The following is a 20,045-nucleotide window of genomic DNA, read 5'->3' as shown; positions in this document are numbered from 1 at the left end:
AACTTGTGGATTTTCTCTCACTAAAAAAAAGTTCTGTCACCGATGCCAGAGCTCTCTCGTACACACGGAGTTTACATATATAATTATATATATTTTTTTATTATGAGGAAAAAAATGTTAACACCCAATATGTCGCGCCATCAATAAACAAAGCGTACACATCCACAATGCTAATGATAGACATGTTTAAAGCAAGTATAGGTGCGCGGGCACTGCCTCATCATTGTAAACAAATCCTACAAAATGAGTATATACAGACAGTAGCCCGCACAGAAAGCTTATAATGTCTGTCAGGCTAATCCAGTAAAGGTAAGGGTGTTGCTCATAGTTGAATATACTGTGACAGGGGAGGCTACCGCTCCTTTCACAGCAGACTCTGCACCCGAGTTGTTGGCCTTTAAGTCAACACCCGTGGATTGTGGAATTCTGTTTGTGATGGGGTCTGGTGGTTTCCGATTGTCTGTATGTTCATGGAAACCTTCGGGTTTGCATAACAGCTGTTATAGGGCTAAGAAATTAGCCCTAACATTTTCAATCCTGTTTGATTGCACTTTGCCTCCCGAGGTGATCGTAGCGTTTCGGCACTCGGTTACATCTGGCGCTTGCGAGCAGGGTTGGGACTCGGCATGATATGTTCAGGTAATGGCATAATATGACCACTGAACATTTTCGTGCTGTTCCCATTCTGCGAACTTGGGATGGACAGTGGTCCCCCGGTTCGGAACTTCGGGACGAAGTTCATTGTGACAGGGGAGGCTACCGCTCCTTTCACAGCAGACTCTGCACCCGAGTTGTTGGCCTTTAAGTCAACACCCGTGGATTGTGGAATTCTGTTTGTGATGGGGTCTGGTGGTTTCCGATTGTCTGTATGTTCATGGAAACCTTCGGGTTTGCATAACAGTTGTTATAGGGCTAAGAAATTAGCCCTAACATTTTCAATCCTGTTTGATTGCACTTCGCCTCCCGAGGTGATCGTAGTGTTTTGGCACTCGGTTACAATACTGTAGCTAGGTAAGGTGTAGATTTATTATCACTATGGATAGGTCAGTATCTGTGCCGTCCGATGATATTCGTTCAAGTTATTCCATCCCATGTTTGTGAATGGTAAAACAATTCATTGAGTAAGCGGAGAGAATGGCTTTTTACGTATATATCAAACACACAGGGCCCTTACTCTGCACTGTTGGAGTCAAAGTAGATCCTGGTCCACGTTGTGTACACAATTGCGGAGTGGAGGCGAACGGATATCTATCCTGAGCCAACCTCAAACACGTGGAGGGCCTCATTTAAATACCTTCAAGGATTCTTTTGTTCTTTTCGTAAGTGATGTTTGAATCAGCGTTGAAGCTTCATGCACCGACGTACGTAAAAAGAGAGAGAGAGAGAGAGAGAGAGAGAGAGAGAGAGAGAGAGAGAGAGAGAGAGAGGGGGGAGAGACAGACAGACATACATATACACACAGACAGAGAGGAGAGAAAGAGAGCGTCAAGGAGAAAGAGAGAGAGAGAGGGAGAGAGAGAGACAGAGAGACAGAGACAGAGAGAGAGGCAGAGAGAGAGAGACAGAGACAGACAGACAGACAGACAGACAGACAGACAGACAGACAGGCATGCAGTTAAAGCCAATCAGAAGAGTTACGGCGGCTGAAGGTAAACTCAACATGTTTCGGAATAGGGGAGCGGTGGTGAAGTACACGTGTTTGTTTTCACCTTTACCAGAATGAAATCCGGACCTCTCAGTTGACATTATGGGATCACACCTAAGTGGTAAAGGGGTCAGGGGAAAAATGCAGCTGTGTGTGGTCGACTGCACCTTTGATATTGACCGGATTACCTTCTAGTGCCTAATGATTTTATGGAACTTTTTCTTCGCATATGGCTGGATGTTCTGACTATTTCCAGTGACTTGGAATGACAGACCACAATATATGTTTTCCAACTTCCTTGCTCATTATGGCTTCTAATGTAGAATAAATAGATTTTTGTGTGATTTTAATCTTCTTTTGTACGACTTTTATCTTCTGTTTGCCGGATATTTTCATCTTTGATTTCAGTACATTGGCTCTCTGGTGGAATATGTTCCTTTTCTTTGTTAATAAAAATGACATGTGTGATAAAACAAACTGTCAACTGTCTTACGTCACATTACATCACAGTTATGAGGGTAGCAAGCATTGAATGATGAAAGGTGAGGGGTGCTGGTATTCAAAAGGAACATGGAGGGCCGTCATTTGCATCAGTAAACATGTACACCAATGTTGAACCAATGAGTCAAGAACAGAAACACCCTGTATGCGACATTTCTCAGCATCGCGAATTTTAAGTTGCATCGAGGTTGCTAAAATAACTGAACTGTGTGTAGGTGGATGATGCGAGTTTAATGATGCTAAAGCTTTTCTTTTAAACATAAGTTTATTTTAACAAAGGTTACAATCATGACATGTATACAAAGTTCACAGAGACAGCAACAAGCTAGAAGCTTATAGTGGTGTTCCTGCATGACAGTACAACATAAGGCGGTAACGGCTGAACAATTTGTCTCAATAAACCAAATCTATTAATAACATAATAAACGTTGCATAATGATTATAAAGAAAGACAGTAAAAGGAAGGAAGGGGGGGAAGAAGATGAATAAAAGAAGAGGGATGGGTAGGAGATGTGCTAAAGCTTTTGATGGGTGCGTTTACTAGCATTTAAAAAAGTGACGACGGGGAATTATAAAAATATCTTACACACACACACACACACACACACACACACACTAACACACATACACACACTCACACACACACACACACTCACACACACATACACACTAACACACACACACACACACACACACACACACACACACACACACACACGAATGCATGGCCAGTAATAGGCAAAAGAAACACACTACGGTCGCGCCCAGTCTTGCACGTAATGTTTTCGTCGTTTCAAACTGTTGTAAAATATTAAACAGATAAGGTACATGAAAACGAAAAACCGAAACCGTGTTTTTTAATACACATTGGAGAGGAAACCACAAACTACAAAGATATATTCAGAAAGCCTGAGACTACAGCTATATATATATATATCTGCTTGCATGTTATTTATATTACTCATTACTTTTCTTCTCTCACTTCACATGACTTATAAAACTTCGAGCCCAGGTTAACAGATAAGCGAATACAACAGTGATCTCAGTCTGAATTTATGAGCGTTAATTTGTTGTCGTAGTCACTTTAAGATCCACTCTTTTTTCCACTACATGCTGTTTGAATCGAGGAAACTTTACACAGCTACACCCATCTTCAATAAAGGGTGGAGTTCACAGCATGCGTTTTCCTTCCTTGAATGCATTTTTATTCAGATACATGCCTGCCATAATTTTAATGTTATGGTGATATGACATGCAGTGTAGTGTCGATGCATATTCAAAAAGCAGAAGTTGTATCACGTGACTGTCACGTGATGCCTTTGCTAACCGACAAAAAGAACAAGATGAGCACAAAGAGAGGCGTTTACACCTCTTACAATGAGAACAAGGGAAACAACTATACAGTGGTACCTGCGATGAAAGGACACCCTTGGGACAAGCCAAAAGTGTCCCACCTTGCAGGTGGTCTGTCACGACAGGTGTTTTTTTAGTAGAGATAAGAGACAAATTGACAACAGAAGGTGTCCTTTCATGGGAGGTGTCCTCTCATCGGTGGGACCTCACAACCGCAGGTGCCACAGTACTGCAAACACTTCAAACTGAAGAATCAAAACAACGAGGAAATGACGACTTCCTTGGGTGTAGACGTTGCTTGTTGTCAAGGTGGATTTCATACTTCCATCTTTGAGAACAAGCAACGCCCAAGATAAGACTTTATTTCCTCATTGTTATTTGTCTGTACGTCCGCCTTAAAGACCAAAAGGTGTGTTATCAAACTATATTGACCGTCAGTTGAAACTACTTACACATGCTTGTGTGTGTGTGTGTGTGTGTGTGTGTGTGTGTGTGTGTGTGTGTGTGTGTGTGCGTGCGTGCGTGTGTATGTGTTTGTGTGTGCGTGCGTGCGTGTGTATGTGTATGTGTGTGTGTATGAGTACGAGTGTGTGTATATATATACATGTATATATGTGTGTGTGTGTGTGTGTGTGTGTGTGTGTGTGTGTGTGTGTGTGTGTGTGTGTGTGTGTGTGTGTGTGTGTGTGCTGGCACGCGGATATGTAATTGTGTTTCTGTGTGTTTGTTGGAATATCTGAAGGAAATCTCTTTGATGAAAATGAACCTGCATCAGCGAGTGTCTCATCATAAGTAGTACGACATATCCGCGTCAACAAGGACCAACGCACCGCCGTGCACAATCTAAATTGTTTTTGACATCAAAGAGTGATGAGAAAAACATCTTTTGTCTTCAAGTTGTAGTTGGGCGTTGCCTATAAATATTAACGTTCCTTTCTCTCTTCTGTCTCTGTCTCTCTGTCTCTCTGTCTCGCTGTCTCGCTGTCTCTGTCTCTGTCTCTGTCTCTGTCTCTGTCTCTGTCTCTGTCTCTGTCTCTCTCTCTCTTTGTCTTTCTCTGTGTGTGTGTGTGAATAGAATAGAATAGAATAGAATAGAATAATCTTTATTGCCATGAAACACACAGTTTATAAGGCACGTAATTAATTAACAAAGAAACTGTAGTAAAAGCAAACATCACCGTTTTTTGAAACATTCGTAAACAAACTGTGCTATCTGGGTTTGTAGTTTGGGTATTTGTAATATTTGGCTGGGAAGAGTGTATTGGCCTGAATAGGCTATGCTTGATATGAATTTTTCTCTAATGGAAGTATATTTGGTGCATTTATCCAACAAATGTATTTCATCCTCTATCACATTACATTTTTTGCATAATCTGTCATTTACTGGTGTATTTAAATGTCGACCCTTTTCAATTTCTAAATCGTGTGCACTTATTCTTAACTTTGTTAATGCTTTTCTGTGATCTAAATTTTTTACCTCATTGATATAAGATTGCAATTCGTATTTCCTCGAGTCTGTTACTTTTGCGTAGAATTTTAATTTTGAACTTCCTTCAGACTTTTTATTAATCCAGAATTTTATGAATTTGCATTCTAATTTCTCTTGTATGGCTTTTTGTAACTTTTTAGAATTAAATGTAGATTGATTTTGCCAGACATGATTAAATCCTAATTTATCTACTGCTTGTTTTATGAAATGTGACCATGAACTTTCCCGTGACGGATTTAATAGTGATAAATATGCTTGATATATGTAGGAGTCTTTTTTAGTCTCTAGTATATGAGCCCAATATTTTATGCATTGTGATAATATTCTCAATCCTATTGGAAACCGTCCTAGTTCTGCTAGCACTGGAATTTTCATACTTTTCTTATGCGTACCAAGAATGAATCTGCAAAATCTTATATGTGCACTTTCATGAGGGCATTCCTTGGAGATGCAACATTGAAAAAAGGCATCAATGTCGTCAAATATATGTGTATTTTTTATAATGTACGGAAACCATACTTCTGCGCCGTAACAAATAATTGGGGACACTAACAAGTCAAATAAATTTAAAATTGTTTTTGTTTGAACAAGACTATTTCTGAACGCTTTTCGAAGAGAGTAAGCTGCTTTGTTTCCTTGTTTGCTAAGATGCTCCTGGGCAATATTTAAATTTCCATTTTGGTTGAACACTATACCCAAATATTTATACTGGTCTGTTCTTTTGATAATACAATCTCCACATTTAAATATTGTATTCATTTTGGGAAGACTACGACAAAATATTACAATGTTCGTTTTTTCAGTATTTATTTTTAATCCCCATTGTTGACAGTATATATTTAAGTAATCTAATTTTTGTTGCAGACCTAACTTTGATTTGGATAGCATTACTAAATCATCTGCATACATTAAACATGATATTTTTGTTTTTGAATTTATATCAATGTATGGTGAATCAAAATCAGGTATATTTGTAGTGAAGTCGTTTATGAAAATGTTGAACAGTATAGGACTTAATGTATTTCCTTGATGAACACCTTTTCTGACATGTATACTCATTGGACACTCTTGATTGTATTCAGTTCTAATGAATGAATTTGTATACATATCTTTTATTATATTGAAACAGTATCCTCTTATCCCTAGTGTATATAGTTTAAGTAGAAGTGCTTCGTGCCATACATTATCAAAGGCTTTCTGAAAGTCTACAAAACATGCATACATTCTTCCATTTTTTAATTTTAAGAGATCGTCTACAATTTTTTTTAATACGAAAATTTGGTCCGTAGTTCGATATCCTTTTCGGAAGCCTGCCTGTTCTTTCCTAATTATGTTATCATCTTCTAAGAATTTTGAAATCCTTGAATTCATTACTTTGCAGAATAATTTACTAAGATTACTGCTTAAAGTAATACCTCTATAATTGCTTGGGTTAAGAGGGTCTCCCTTCTTATAGATTGGTATGCTTATACTTGATTTCCAATTTTTGGGATAATGTCCAGTAATTAATATTAAATTAAATAACTTTGTTAAAATATGTACAGTTCGATCTAAGCTTGCTTTAATAATCTCATTTGATAGTTTATCTGGTCCTGGTGCTTTTTTGTTTTTCAATGACTTACTTTCAATTTTAATTTCTTTTCCTGTAATTGGGTGTAATGAATGGCGGTTATGGTGTTTATAGTTGAAGGGATATAACTAGTGCTTTTTGTAATACAAAGAGGTTGTCAGGAGTGGTTTAACTTTGAGAGTGGAAACTTTTAACAGTTCAGTAAAATTCCATGGTTAGCTACGGACGGTCAAACTGGGTTCGCGGCACGTGAATTTACAACTGTGCGAGTTGTTCGCGTTATAATCGCAACCGCCTGATTTTGTGAGTTGTGATTGTAAACTGCCTGACAATTGAAAGTCATTCGACCTGGGCTCTCGGATGAGAAAACCTGCTCTTGCTTTTGATGTCAACCTTGGAACCGGGAAACATTGCCGGGATGACTTGGAATGTTGTATGGATGCCGCCATATTGGAAGATGAGGTACTTTGCTAGTTTTGTGTGAACTTGAACATTTCTTTTGTATGCGCGGACATGACTTGTGTACTTGAATAATTTCGGAATCGTATAATTTTCTTGTGCTCGGTTGGTGTGTTTTTGAATATTGTTAGTTGTTACAGTAGGGTGTTATATTTTGTAACAGGCCGCCCCAATCTGACTTGTGCGGGGTGGTGCCAGAGTGGCGAGGGTGCGATGGAGGCCGTAAGGTTGAAGGCTAGCTACATCGTCACCTCTACATAACGTAAAAGTTATGTTTTGTTTATTTGCTTTCTTGTCCTTGTAAATATGTTATGACGTTGACAATGAATGAGTGAGTTTCACAAGGTAGTGGACAATGAATGAATGAGTTTCAAAAGGTCATGAATTGATTATTGTAAGCAAGAAAATATTTGAGAATTTGAAGAATGAGTTGATAATTGCTATGTCAGAAACAAACCAATTTGTATGTTCTAATTAAAACATTGGCTATGGTTTGGAAAGAATGAGTTGGTGAAAGACTACAAATTCTTCTAATCTTCTCTCTGCTTTCCTAAACTTCTGAGCGGGAGTCAGATGATTGACTGTGTGTGTGTGTGTGCACATATAAAGAATCTGGAAGGAGATTAATAAGGATAACTACGGATCTTCTTTATTTCAAATCTCTTACATTGGCGAGCTTGCGGTTGTATTAATTGGAAAATTTTTGAAGATTATTTTTTTTGGTACGTTCCCTTGAGTGCAGTTAGGCTTATTTTATATTATTGACTTGTAGTGCTGAAGTGTTATTTGGTTTTGCGCAGATGCTGATGCATGCAGTCTGGAGGATGGACATCCTTGTCATCTGCCTGTGAAGGGAGCTCCTTGGTCTGTGGACGGATGCATCCTGTGCCTGACTGAACGACATATTTTGGACAGGAGTGAGTCATTTGCTTATCTGACACTCAAGTTAACATTCTATATATTTTTGAGAATAATTTGTCTCTCTGAGTGTTGGTTCTTGCTTGTGAGTAGGTTATTTTTTCCCCCTACTTTACATGAAGCGCCCTGTAGGTTAGTTTTACCTACAAGTGAATAATACATGACACATCATTTTTCCCTTTTACGTGTACACAGTTTGTAAATAGTTGTGGGTCAGCAATGCCTTGATTCATAAGTGTTTGGGAATGGGGGTATGTCTAGTTTCTAGGCCAAGTTTTTGAGCGGAGCCTAGTTTAAAATGTATTGATTATTTCCCCTTGTAGTTCAGCTGATCGGTTTCCTAGACTGTGTCGCTTTAGTACTGTACTTGAGGAAGTCAGGTAAATTCTAAAGTTTAGTGGACTATTGTGTTCACGTTAGTCAAAGCTAAGTCTTGGTGTTGCCCTCTAGCATTCTATGTAGTGGATAGTCATAGTTTGCTTAAGTGATAGCGGTTTGTTCACGATGGCATCTCAAGAAGAGGTTCAAGCTTTGATAGCGCAGTTTAAGGTGGAGGGTGAAGCCTTAGGAAAAGATGGTGCATCACTGAACAAGTATGTGGAGGATAATTTGCGTGAGGAAAGAGCAGCAAGAAGAAAAAGAGAAAATGATATTGCTCTACAAGAAAAAGAACTCGCTGCTGCACGTGAGCTTAAAGAGAGAGAGTTAGCTGAACAAGCTAAGATTGAAAATCTTCGTCAAGAAAAAGAACTCGCTGCTGCACGTGAGCTTAAAGAGAGAGAGTTAGCTGAACAAGCTAAAATTGAAAATCGTCGTCTCGATATTGAAGAAGAAAAGGCGAACAGGGAGGCAAAGTTGCGAGCAGACGAGTTGGTTGAAAAAGCAAGCAAGAATAAATTGGCCAATCGTCCCAAGATTCCCTATTTTGATGATAAATCAGATGACATTGAGAGTTATCTGTATCGCTTCGATAAGCACGCAGCTAGCTTGAAGTGGTCAAAGGATGAGAAGGCTTTGATATTGCCTACTCTACTCAGAGGTCGTGCTCTGAATTATTTTCAAGAGTTACCAGTAGAAGATACTAATGACTATGCCAAACTGTCAGCGCATTTGTTGAAGAGATTCAAATGTACTGAAGAAGGTTTCAGAACGCAGTTTCGCTCATGCAAACCTGAATCTGGTGAAACCATGCATGTCTTTTTCTCCCGCATGAGAAGATTTTTTACTAGATGGACAGATATGGCTGGAGTTGGCACAGATTTCGCTTTGCTCTGTGACTTGGTGCTCAGAGAGCAGATTCTGTCTAGTTGTGCGTCGTCTCTGGTTACTTTTCTGAAAGAAGACAAGCATACTACCGCTCAAACCATGATAGACGCAGCTGAAAGATACAGGGAAGCACATCCTAGTCAAAACCTAGCAGCAAAAGGTTCTAGTGATCCTCTGTTGGCTAATGTCGGTCTTCCAAGTGGGAGAGGAGGTCATTCAGGGTCAGGTGGTCGAGGTGGTCACAGGTTTTCTAAGAAGAGTAGTCAGGCTGACACAAACCCACCGACAGAACAAAGCTCTCCTGATAATAAGGGTGGCAGAGGTGCTAGTCAATCTGGTAGAGGTAGGGGTGGTCAGAACTATCAGAGGAAGTGTTGGTGGTGTCAAGATACTTCGCACAAGTTGGCAGATTGTCCCAAAAAAATGCATACTGCTTCAGTATCCGTTGTCACTGTTGAAGAGTCCAGCTGTAGTGAAGACGAGCAGTCTGTGGCGTCAGTAGGATTTTCAGGTAGTGATGAACTTCCCGAGTCTATTCAGACATGTGAAGGTACCTTAAATGGTAGTGAGGTCACGGTCATGTTGGATAGTGGGTGTTCCACTGTTGGGGTCAGGAAGTCCCTAGTGAGAGATGATCAGTTTACTGGGAAGGTACAGGTGTGTAGACAGTTCAGTGGGGATTTAGTTCGGTTACCCATTGCGATTGTGAGTCTGGATACACCATACTTTTCTGGAAGTGTTGAGGCATGTGTGATCGACAATCCAGTATGTGACGTCATTTTGGGTAGAATACAGGGATGTACATTTGGATGTGTCGAGGTTACTAGCGCAGTCCAGACAAGAGGTCAAAAAGCTAGAGAAGAACGTCCTTTTAGACCGCTGTTGACCGCTAAAGTTCCCCAACTTGATATCAATGCTGAGAAACTGTCCAAAATGCAAAAGGATGACAAAACGTTGCATGATCTGTTCGAGAAAGTTGGCCAAGGAAAATCGGAAGAGTCGTCTGGTTGTGTGGTGTCGTTTGTTGTGAGGGACCAGTTGTTATATCGAAAGTACTACTCCAAGGTCAACGATGAAGTGGTTTGGCAGCTAGTTGTTCCTGAACGCTTGCGCGAGTCTGTTTTGATCACTGCCCATGACGGTTTGTTTGGTGGTCATTTAGGCGCGAACAGTACGTTCAAAAGGGTGTCCGCATTCTTCTTTTGGCCCGGTTATCGGCAGTCGATCAAGGATTACTGCAGATCATGTGATATCTGTCAGAAAACCTTTCCCAAAGGTAGAGTTCCTTCGGCACCTTTGCAACCACTGCCTGTGATAGAAGTCCCATTTTCCCGAGTTTGCATTGATCTGATTGGTCCGATTAAACCAGTGTCAGCTCGTGGTCATCAGTACGCTTTGGTGTTGGTGGATGTTGCGACACGCTATCCGGAAGCAGTACCCTTGAAATCAACGACCACAGAAGCAGTAGCGGAAGCGTTGTTGGGCATTTTCACCCGGACGGGTTTACCAGATGAGGTTCTCTCAGATCTAGGTACACAATTCACATCTGATGTCATGCGAGAGGTGATGAGATTGATATCGGTATCGCAGTTGCACACGACTCCTTATCATCCCCAGACGAATGGTCTCTGTGAAAGGTTCAATGGAACTTTGAAATCCATGGTGAAGAAGTTGATGGCAGATAGACCTAAGGATTGGGATAGATATTTGCCTTTTGCGTTGTTCGCATACAGAGAAATCCCACAGGAGTCTACAGGGTACTCACCTTTTGAACTTCTGTACGGTAGAAACCCAAAAGGACCGTCGGAACTGCTGTATCATGCGTGGACCGATAGCAGTCGGGAGAATCAGCAGGTTCCAGTGTCACAGTATGTGCAGGATTTGAAAGAGGTCTTGGCTGACAGTGTTAGTAGAGCACAGAAGGCTGTTCAGAATGTATCAAAGAAGAACAGATCATACAGATCTCAGAAGCCAAGAACGATACTCGCTGGAAAGAAAGTCTTAGTCTTACTTCCAACTGAGAAGAACAAAATGATACTACGCTGGCGAGGTCCATTTCAGGTGATCAAAAGACTGAATCAATGTGATTACGTTGTAGAAATTTCACCTGGGATCGAGAAAGTGTACCATGTCAACTTGCTCAGGGAGTATGTGTCTAGGAATGAAGATGTTGGTCAGAACCCAGTTGTTGCCTCATTGGGAGTGATCAGTGGGTCCAGTGCAGTAGAGGAGGTAGACATTCAGAAAGTCAAACTACAGTCAGTTCCCACAGTTCAGACTGAGAATGTAGATGATGTGGTCTATAGTCCAGACTTGTCTATGCAGGCAAAACAAAAAGTGCAGGCGGTGTTTCAGAAGCATCAGGACAAAATGACGGATTTGCCTGGTACTTGTGACCTAGTGCAGCATGTGGTGAGGATTCCTGAAGGTGCTGTGGTCAATGTGAAACAGTATCCGTTACCATTTGAGTCTCAGAAAGTGGTTGAAGAAGAAGTGAAGAAGATGTTAGATCTAGACGTAATAGAGCCGTCTATTTCTCCGTTCTCGTCTCCTATTGTTCTAGTCAAGAAGAAGGACGGAAGTACTCGTTTTTGCATCGATTTCAGACACCTCAATAAGATTACGGAGTTTGACGCTGAGCCAATACCGGATCCGGAAGTTCTGTTTGCTTCATTGCAGGGCAGGCAGCATTTCACGAAGATAGATCTGGCTAAGGGCTATTGGCAAATTCCGATGGCAGAGTCTGATCGAGCAAAAACGGCTTTTCGTACCCCTCAAGGTCTATATCAGTTCAAGAAGATGCCGTTCGGAATGAGTACAGCACCAAGTACTTTCGCGAGGATGATGAAGATGTTGGATCTGGATAGGTTCAAATCTGTTCATTTCTTTGATGACGTACTTGTAGCCACAGAAGACTGGTGTGAGCATCTAGAGGCACTTGACGGACTGTTGACAGAACTGGGAAAACATGGGTTGACTGTGAGACCGTCGAAAGTAGAGGCAGGGTTTGACTCTATTGAGTTTTTGGGTCACATAGTTGGGGAGGGTAGCATGCGTCCAGTTCCCTCCAAAGTGTCCAAAATCTTGAATGTCTCTGTCCCAACCACAAAGAAACAAGTCCGGTCATTGGTAGGGCTCATCAGTTTCTATAGGCGCTATGTCCCAAGCTTCGCGTCTATTGTGTCCCCCCTGGTAGAACTCACAAAGAAGAACCAACCAAACAAAGTTCGTTGGTCAAAAGAGTGTCAGATGGCTTTTGACAGGGTCAAAGAAATTTTGTCGTCTGAACCACTGGTGAGATTGCCAGACTTTTCCAGGCCGTTCACAGTGCGGTCGGATGCATCCTCCACGGGGATTGGAGCAGCCCTGATGCAGCCTGATGATGACGACGTCCTTCATCCAGTTCTGTATGCCAGCAGAAAACTGCTGGAAAGAGAAACCAGATACTCTACTGTGGAGAGAGAGTGCCTAGCGTTGGTGTGGGCAGTTGACAAATTCCATCGCTACTTGTTTGGCTCACATTTCTTTGTTGAGACTGATCACAGACCGTTGACGTACTTACGACAGTCCAAAACTGCCAACGGCCGACTGTTGCGATGGGCTCTGTCTCTCCAAGAGTATTCATTCACAGTAGTGCCAATTCCTGGAGTCAGGAATTTTGAGGCTGATGTGTTGTCACGCTTGACGAAGTGAATGGAACATGATGGTTGAAAGGACAGTGAAAAGACTTTCTGCAATCAAAAAGGACAATACTTTTTGTGCTGTGAGTGTTGATATGCTGTGTATGTATTAAGAACTAATTTAATTTTGTTCTTGTTTTTTTTTCACATTGTGATTATTTATTTAATCTGGCTGGAAAAATTTATTTGGATATTTTTGATGCTAGTACCATTTTGTGTTGTAGTCGAGGTTTACTGTATTGAGTTTAGCGGGGGCTACTCAAACTTTGTTGGCGATCTTTGGTACCAAGAACGTCAATGTTATTGCATTCAGTAATAGGCGAAAATTGCTGAATGTCCATGAGTATAACTATTGTGGATTAACACAGTGGGTGATTATCTACACGGCGGCGTAAATGTGGTTTATTATGCTTGCCATTGTTGCTCATGTTTAAGGACAGCCTCGTGGCTTTCGTCACTTTTTTGGTGGATGGCACTGTCTTTTGGTTGTAAACTGATTGCACTCTTTGGGAACGGACAGAGTATTTAATAAATGTTTTCCTTATGCTTTGATTATTTATTAATCTATGTATTTTTTTTTATGTATTTAAAATTTTTTCTTGTTACTGGAATACTTATACTTGTACAGTTTTTGAAAAAAAAAATGTTCATTTTGGGTTCACATTTTTTTTTTAATCGGGGAAAGGGGTGATGTAATGAATGGCGGTTATGGTGTTTATAGTTGAAGGGATATAACTAGTGCTTTTTGTAATACAAAGAGGTTGTCAGGAGTGGTTTAACTTTGAGAGTGGAAACTTTTAACAGTTCAGTAAAATTCCATGGTTAGCTACGGACGGTCAAACTGGGTTCGCGGCACGTGAATTTACAACTGTGCGAGTTGTTCGCGTTATAATCGCAACCGCCTGATTTTGTGAGTTGTGATTGTAAACTGCCTGACAATTGAAAGTCATTCGACCTGGGCTCTCGGATGAGAAAACCTGCTCTTGCTTTTGATGTCAACCTTGGAACCGGGAAACATTGCCGGGATGACTTGGAATGTTGTATGGATGCCGCCATATTGGAAGATGAGGTACTTTGCTAGTTTTGTGTGAACTTGAACATTTCTTTTGTATGCGCGGACATGACTTGTGTACTTGAATAATTTCGGAATCGTATAATTTTCTTGTGCTCGGTTGGTGTGTTTTTGAATATTGTTAGTTGTTACAGTAGGGTGTTATATTTTGTAACAGGCCGCCCCAATCTGACTTGTGCGGGGTGGTGCCAGAGTGGCGAGGGTGCGATGGAGGCCGTAAGGTTGAAGGCTAGCTACATCGTCACCTCTACATAACGTAAAAGTTATGTTTTGTTTATTTGCTTTCTTGTCCTTGTAAATATGTTATGACGTTGACAATGAATGAGTGAGTTTCACAAGGTAGTGGACAATGAATGAATGAGTTTCAAAAGGTCATGAATTGATTATTGTAAGCAAGAAAATATTTGAGAATTTGAAGAATGAGTTGATAATTGCTATGTCAGAAACAAACCAATTTGTATGTTCTAATTAAAACATTGGCTATGGTTTGGAAAGAATGAGTTGGTGAAAGACTACAAATTCTTCTAATCTTCTCTCTGCTTTCCTAAACTTCTGAGCGGGAGTCAGATGATTGACTGTGTGTGTGTGTGTGCACCTATAAAGAATCTGGAAGGAGATTAATAAGGATAACTACGGATCTTCTTTATTTCAAATCTCTTACATTGGGTTATCTAATGTGGGTATATTATATTGATGAGTACTCTGTTTTAGTTCCTCTGACACTTCCTTACTTCTTTGTTCTGAAATATCTGGTTTAGTTCCGATTAAATTTGCTAAGTGATTTAGCCATTTGGTTGGATTTATATTACATTTATTATTATTTCTGTCATTATCACCCATTGATTTTAGGTCTTTTAATGTTTTCCAAAGTTTATTTGGATCATTATTGAATTGGTCATTTAATATTAAAACTAATTTATTTCTATATTCTCTTTTTTGTTTCTTTATTAGAGAATTATATCTTTTACGTACACTATAATATTTTTGACAAAGTGAGCTATTAAATGGATATCTGTTCAAAGCGTTTAATATCGATTTTAATTCTTTTCTTTGTTGATAACAATTTTTGGTAAACCAAACTTTGTTTCTTTTCTTTTTTCGAATATTGATTTTCATTTTAATCTGTTTGTTTAGACTATTATTTGCAGCATTATTTAATATGTCTGTAAATTTATCTGTGATATTATCAACATTGCTCTCTGTGTAACTGGTTTTGCTTATTACACGGGTTTGTTCTATCTCTAATTCTAAATCTTGTAGTTGTCTATTCATATCGGGAGCACTGAGAGCTTGCATAAGTTTTTCATATGAACTGCTGTCCCATTGGTACGTCTCTTTTATACTTAGTTTTTCATTAATATTGTATGATATATTTTGATTGTGTTGATATCTCATTCTTTTATAAGTATTATCTTTATTTATTAATGGGAGTCTGATTTTCATTTCCAATGGGCAATGATCTGAATATACTTGTAAATTCTTGACCCTCATGCTTATAACGTCCTTAAGAAGGTCATGGGAACATATGAAATAATCTACCACACTACAACCTTGGGGTTGATAACAAGTGAATTTGCCTTGTATGTCTCCTAGTATTCTTCCATTGAGAATGTGTATATTGAAATTATTGCATAAATCAACTAATCGTCTACCAAATTTGTGGATCACCTTATCCATTGAACGTCTGCTAAATATATCATCAGAGGAATAATCAGGGGGCAATGTATATATGTTATTGATATTATCATGTTCTATGTAATCTTTATATTCCCCAGATCTTGCATTGAAATCACCACACAGTACTATTGATCCTTTTGCAGACAAGTCATCAATGTCATTTTCTAGATCCTCCCACATTTGAACTGTATTGTCTTTACCGAATGACGAATGCTCTGGTGGTAAGTACACACATGCGAGAAACACATCATTGTGACCAGTATCTGTCATTATTTGTATCCAAACTATGTTGTGGTTACTTTTGGGTAAAATTTTCACATTGGGTCGAATTGAATCTTTGATAAATAAGGCAATCCCTCCCGATGAGCTTCCTGCTTTCTTTCTTTTGGGTCTAATAAAGTTGATAGGTCTTCCAAATCCTGCTAAAAACAGTGATTGTTCTTCCTCTTTAGTAAGGTGTGTTTCCTCTATAAGTACAATGTCATGTTCTATTAAAGAACTTGAGACTTTCTCTACATGTAACTTGTTGATTAAGCAGCCATCTATTGTTCCTTTTATCCCTTTAATGTTCCAGCTCAATATTGATATTTGTTTGCATTTGTTCATTGTTGTCTATGTATTTTAGTAGGGCTTTCTCTGTCTAAAGCCAATGTATCTGTTGGCCTGCACAACGTATGGTGCGGTCTGTTCTTCTTCAAGTTGCTGTTTCTGGTATCTGTTGTCTTCTCTTTGGTACTCATGCTTGTTGAACTGCCCATTGTACGATGTGTCTTGTTCTGTTTCCAATCTTGAATTCTGGTATGGGGTGTCTCCTCTGTAGTAGGTGTATCTGTCATACTCTCTATTGAAGTAATTCCTGGGTTCTGCCCCATTCTGTGGAGTCGGGTAATGGTTATCTTCTCTGGAGTACCTAGATCTGTTTTGATGCCCACCAAATGATCTCTTTTGACCCTCTCTGAAGTCAGCGTGTCGATTGTACTGCCTGTTGTATGATACATATGTTCGATGTTGATCCCTGTAGTCGGTTTGGTCATCTTCCCTGGAGAACTTCCATTTGTTCCAGTGACCATCAAATGATCTCTTTTGATCCTCTCTGAAGTCAGCATAACGGTTGTACTGCTTGTTGTACGGGATATGTTGCCTATGTTGTTGTTGTTCCCTGTAGTAAGTTTGGTTATATTCTCTAGGGTGCAACGATTTGTTCCGATGACTGCCAAATGATCTCTTTTGGTCCTCACTGATATCAGCTTGATCATTGTACTGCTCATTGTACGAAACACGTTGTCGTTGCTGTTGTTGTTGTTCCCTGTAGTCTGTTTGTCTCCATGGCTGGTTTCTCTGGTTCGGAAATGACTCTCTTCTTTTGTGATCTGATTGTTTGCTCCAAAGAAGGTTTTCTAGATGGTAGCCAATATTTGTCGCGAGGATTCCATCTCCTCTTCTATTCGGGTGTATTCCGTCTCTTTGTAGATGTGCAGCAACATTTGCGTTTCTAATGAAAGAAATGTTCATCTTTGATTGGAATGCAGCTTCCATCTTTGCATTGATAAGGTTCGTGCGAACATTCATGTCCCTTGAGGCTGTTGGAACCACCTGACTTACAATGATCTTCGTTTGGGGAAAATTTTCTTCTGCTGTCTTCACACAGGCTTTCAGTTTTTTTGAGGGTGTTGAGTTGTCTACTTTTGCATCATTCACGCCGACATGAATGAGAATGGCTTCTGGTTTTTGTTTTATTGACTTTATCTCGGCGAGGCAGTCATCAATATTACTTGTTTTCTTTTTTGTGACGTGCAATCCAAAACGGCGACCCATTCTTTCAGGGTCTACTCCATTGAGAATGGAATCATGAAGGATGTACACTGATGGTAGGCCTTGTTCCTTGTTGTTTCCATCCTTTTCTTCTTCTTTTTCTTCCTCACTTGAGTTTTCATCACTTTCGCTGTCTTCTTCTACTGATGACAATGACAATGTCGACAATGATGAGGCTGGCTGTGAAGATGATCTACACGCCTGTGCCGAGTTGGAAGCATTTCCCCTATTTTCTTTGGAGGTATTTTCTCTTATTTTACTTGATGCAAGCGATGTTTTGGTCTTTTGCCGAGACGAGTTTTTTCTCTGAGGTGTTTTTTTTGTCTTGCTATCTTCAAGTGTCATTTCCTCTATTATGACGTCAACTTCTTGTTCTATTTTTCGGGGCTCTGTTGTTATTTTCAGTTTGCCGCTGCCTCCTTTCATTTTCTGCTCTCGACCAGGACTATGAGGTGAGTCTTGTTGTTCTGTGCTTTGATTTTCTTCCCAGTTTTTCTTTCGTTTTTTTGAAGATTCATTGAATGCAGTCAGTAGTGTCTGATTCATGTCCCCCAACATCACTTCATTCTGTGATCGCGTTTCTTCAAATCTCTCGGAGAGATAAACCATGGCACTTTCGAGATGTTGAAGGCCTTTGTGAAGATCTTTGGCCTCATTTGTGAGTTGGTCAAGAGGACCTTTTATTCCATCTGAGTTGGTCGAAGTTTTGCTTTCTGTGGCGAGAACGCTTTCGAATGGAACAACCCTCTCCACTTCTTCCATTATTTTGTCATCCAGCATGATTTCCGTGCAATATTCGCAGGTAAACTTTCGCTGCGTTCGTGCAAATATCGCTATCTGGTAGCCCGGTAATTTGGTATCTCTCCAGAAAACTTTGTTCCTGCAGTCAGAACAGGTCAGTGTTCTTTCTTTTGGATCTTTCTCGTCGTCGTAGCAACCACCGTCGCTCATTTCCTTTCGATCGTCTTGCGTGTTGATGGTGATGTTACTGTTACTGTTAGGGACCGCCGCTGCAGATGAAATCTCCTTCACCTCCGTTTGATCTTCAAAATCTTCCCTTACGTGTCCCTCTCCTTCAAATAAATGTGGTTTTTGAATTCCGGCGAGATCCATTGCTCTTTGAGCCGCGGCTAACGTGTCATAGCTCTTGTGTGTCGCCTTTGGAAAAGAAGTTACAGACTTGCTGGCTTCATTCCAGGTGTCAAATATGCCTATTCGTCGACCCACACTCACGGCGTAATACTTTTTTTCGCTGTTATTTTTCCTTTTCGACTTTTTTGAACGTGCCATATTTCATTTGGTAGGACAGTTTTTGGAAAAATTCCAACCTTCCGCCATCGGAAGTGACGTATGTGTATGTGTATGACGGGTGTGTGTGTGTGTGTGTGTGTGTGTGTGTGTGTGTGTCTCTCTCTCTCTCTCTCACACACACACAACCGCACCCGAACCAGAACCACATTCTTATATCTTTTAGACACCCCAACCTTGATATTAGCATCCGCTTCCATCTGATTTTCTTCTTCTTTTTACATTTAGTCAAGTTTTGACTAAATGTTTTAACATAGAGGGCGAATCGAGACGAGGGTCGTGGTGTATGTGTGTGTCTGTGTGTGTGTGTCTGTCTGTGCGTGTGTGTGTGTGTAGAGCGATTCAGAGTAAACTACTGGACCGATCTTTATGGAATTTTACATGAGAGTTTCTGGGTATGATATCCCCAGATGTTTTTTTCTTTTTTTCGATAAATGTCTTTTATGACGTCATATCCGGTTTTTTGTAAAAGTTGAGGCGGCACTGTCACACCTTCATTTTTCAATCAAATTGATTGAACTTTTGGCCCAGCAATCTTCGACAAAGGCCGGACTTCGGTATTGCATTTCAGCATGGAGGCTTAAAAATTAATTAATGACTTTGGTCATTAAACGTCTGAAAATTGTAATTAAAATTTTTTTTTTTAGAAAATGATCCAAAATTACTTTTATCTTATTCTTTATCATGTTCTGATTCCAAAAACATATAAATATGTTATATTCGGATTAAAAACAAGCTCTGAAAATTAAAAATATAAAAATTATGATCAAAATTAAATTTCTCAAATCGTTTTAAAAACAATTTCATCTTATTCCTTGTCGGTTCCTGATTCCAAAAACATATAGATATGATATGTTTGGATTAAAAACACGCTCAGAAAGTTAAAACGAAGAGAGGTACAGTACAGCGTGCAAAACAGGCTCGTCACTTTCACTGCCTTTTGCACTAGCGGGGGACTACGGTAATTTAAAAAAAATTCAGTGCGTTCAGTTTCATTCTGTGAGTTCCACAGCTTGACTAAATGTAGTAATTTTGTCTTACGCGACTTGTTCTTTGTTTGTTAAAAGCTGACGTCAATGGTCCATATTAAACCAGATACTCAACGACAATGATGTGACTTTCTACAGGGGGACACAGGTAACATTTATTAGACGGATACAGGGGGACACAGGTAACAACTATTAGACGGATACAGGGGGACACAGGTAACAAATATTAGACGCATACAGGGGGACACAGGTAACAATTATTAGACGGATACAGGGGGACACAGGTAACAATTATTAGACGGATAC

This window comes from Littorina saxatilis, linkage group LG6, assembly GCF_037325665.1.
Source record: "Littorina saxatilis isolate snail1 linkage group LG6, US_GU_Lsax_2.0, whole genome shotgun sequence".
In the NCBI taxonomy this organism is placed as follows: Eukaryota; Metazoa; Mollusca; class Gastropoda; order Littorinimorpha; family Littorinidae; genus Littorina; species Littorina saxatilis.
Note: the sequence above shows the minus strand (reverse complement) of the source record.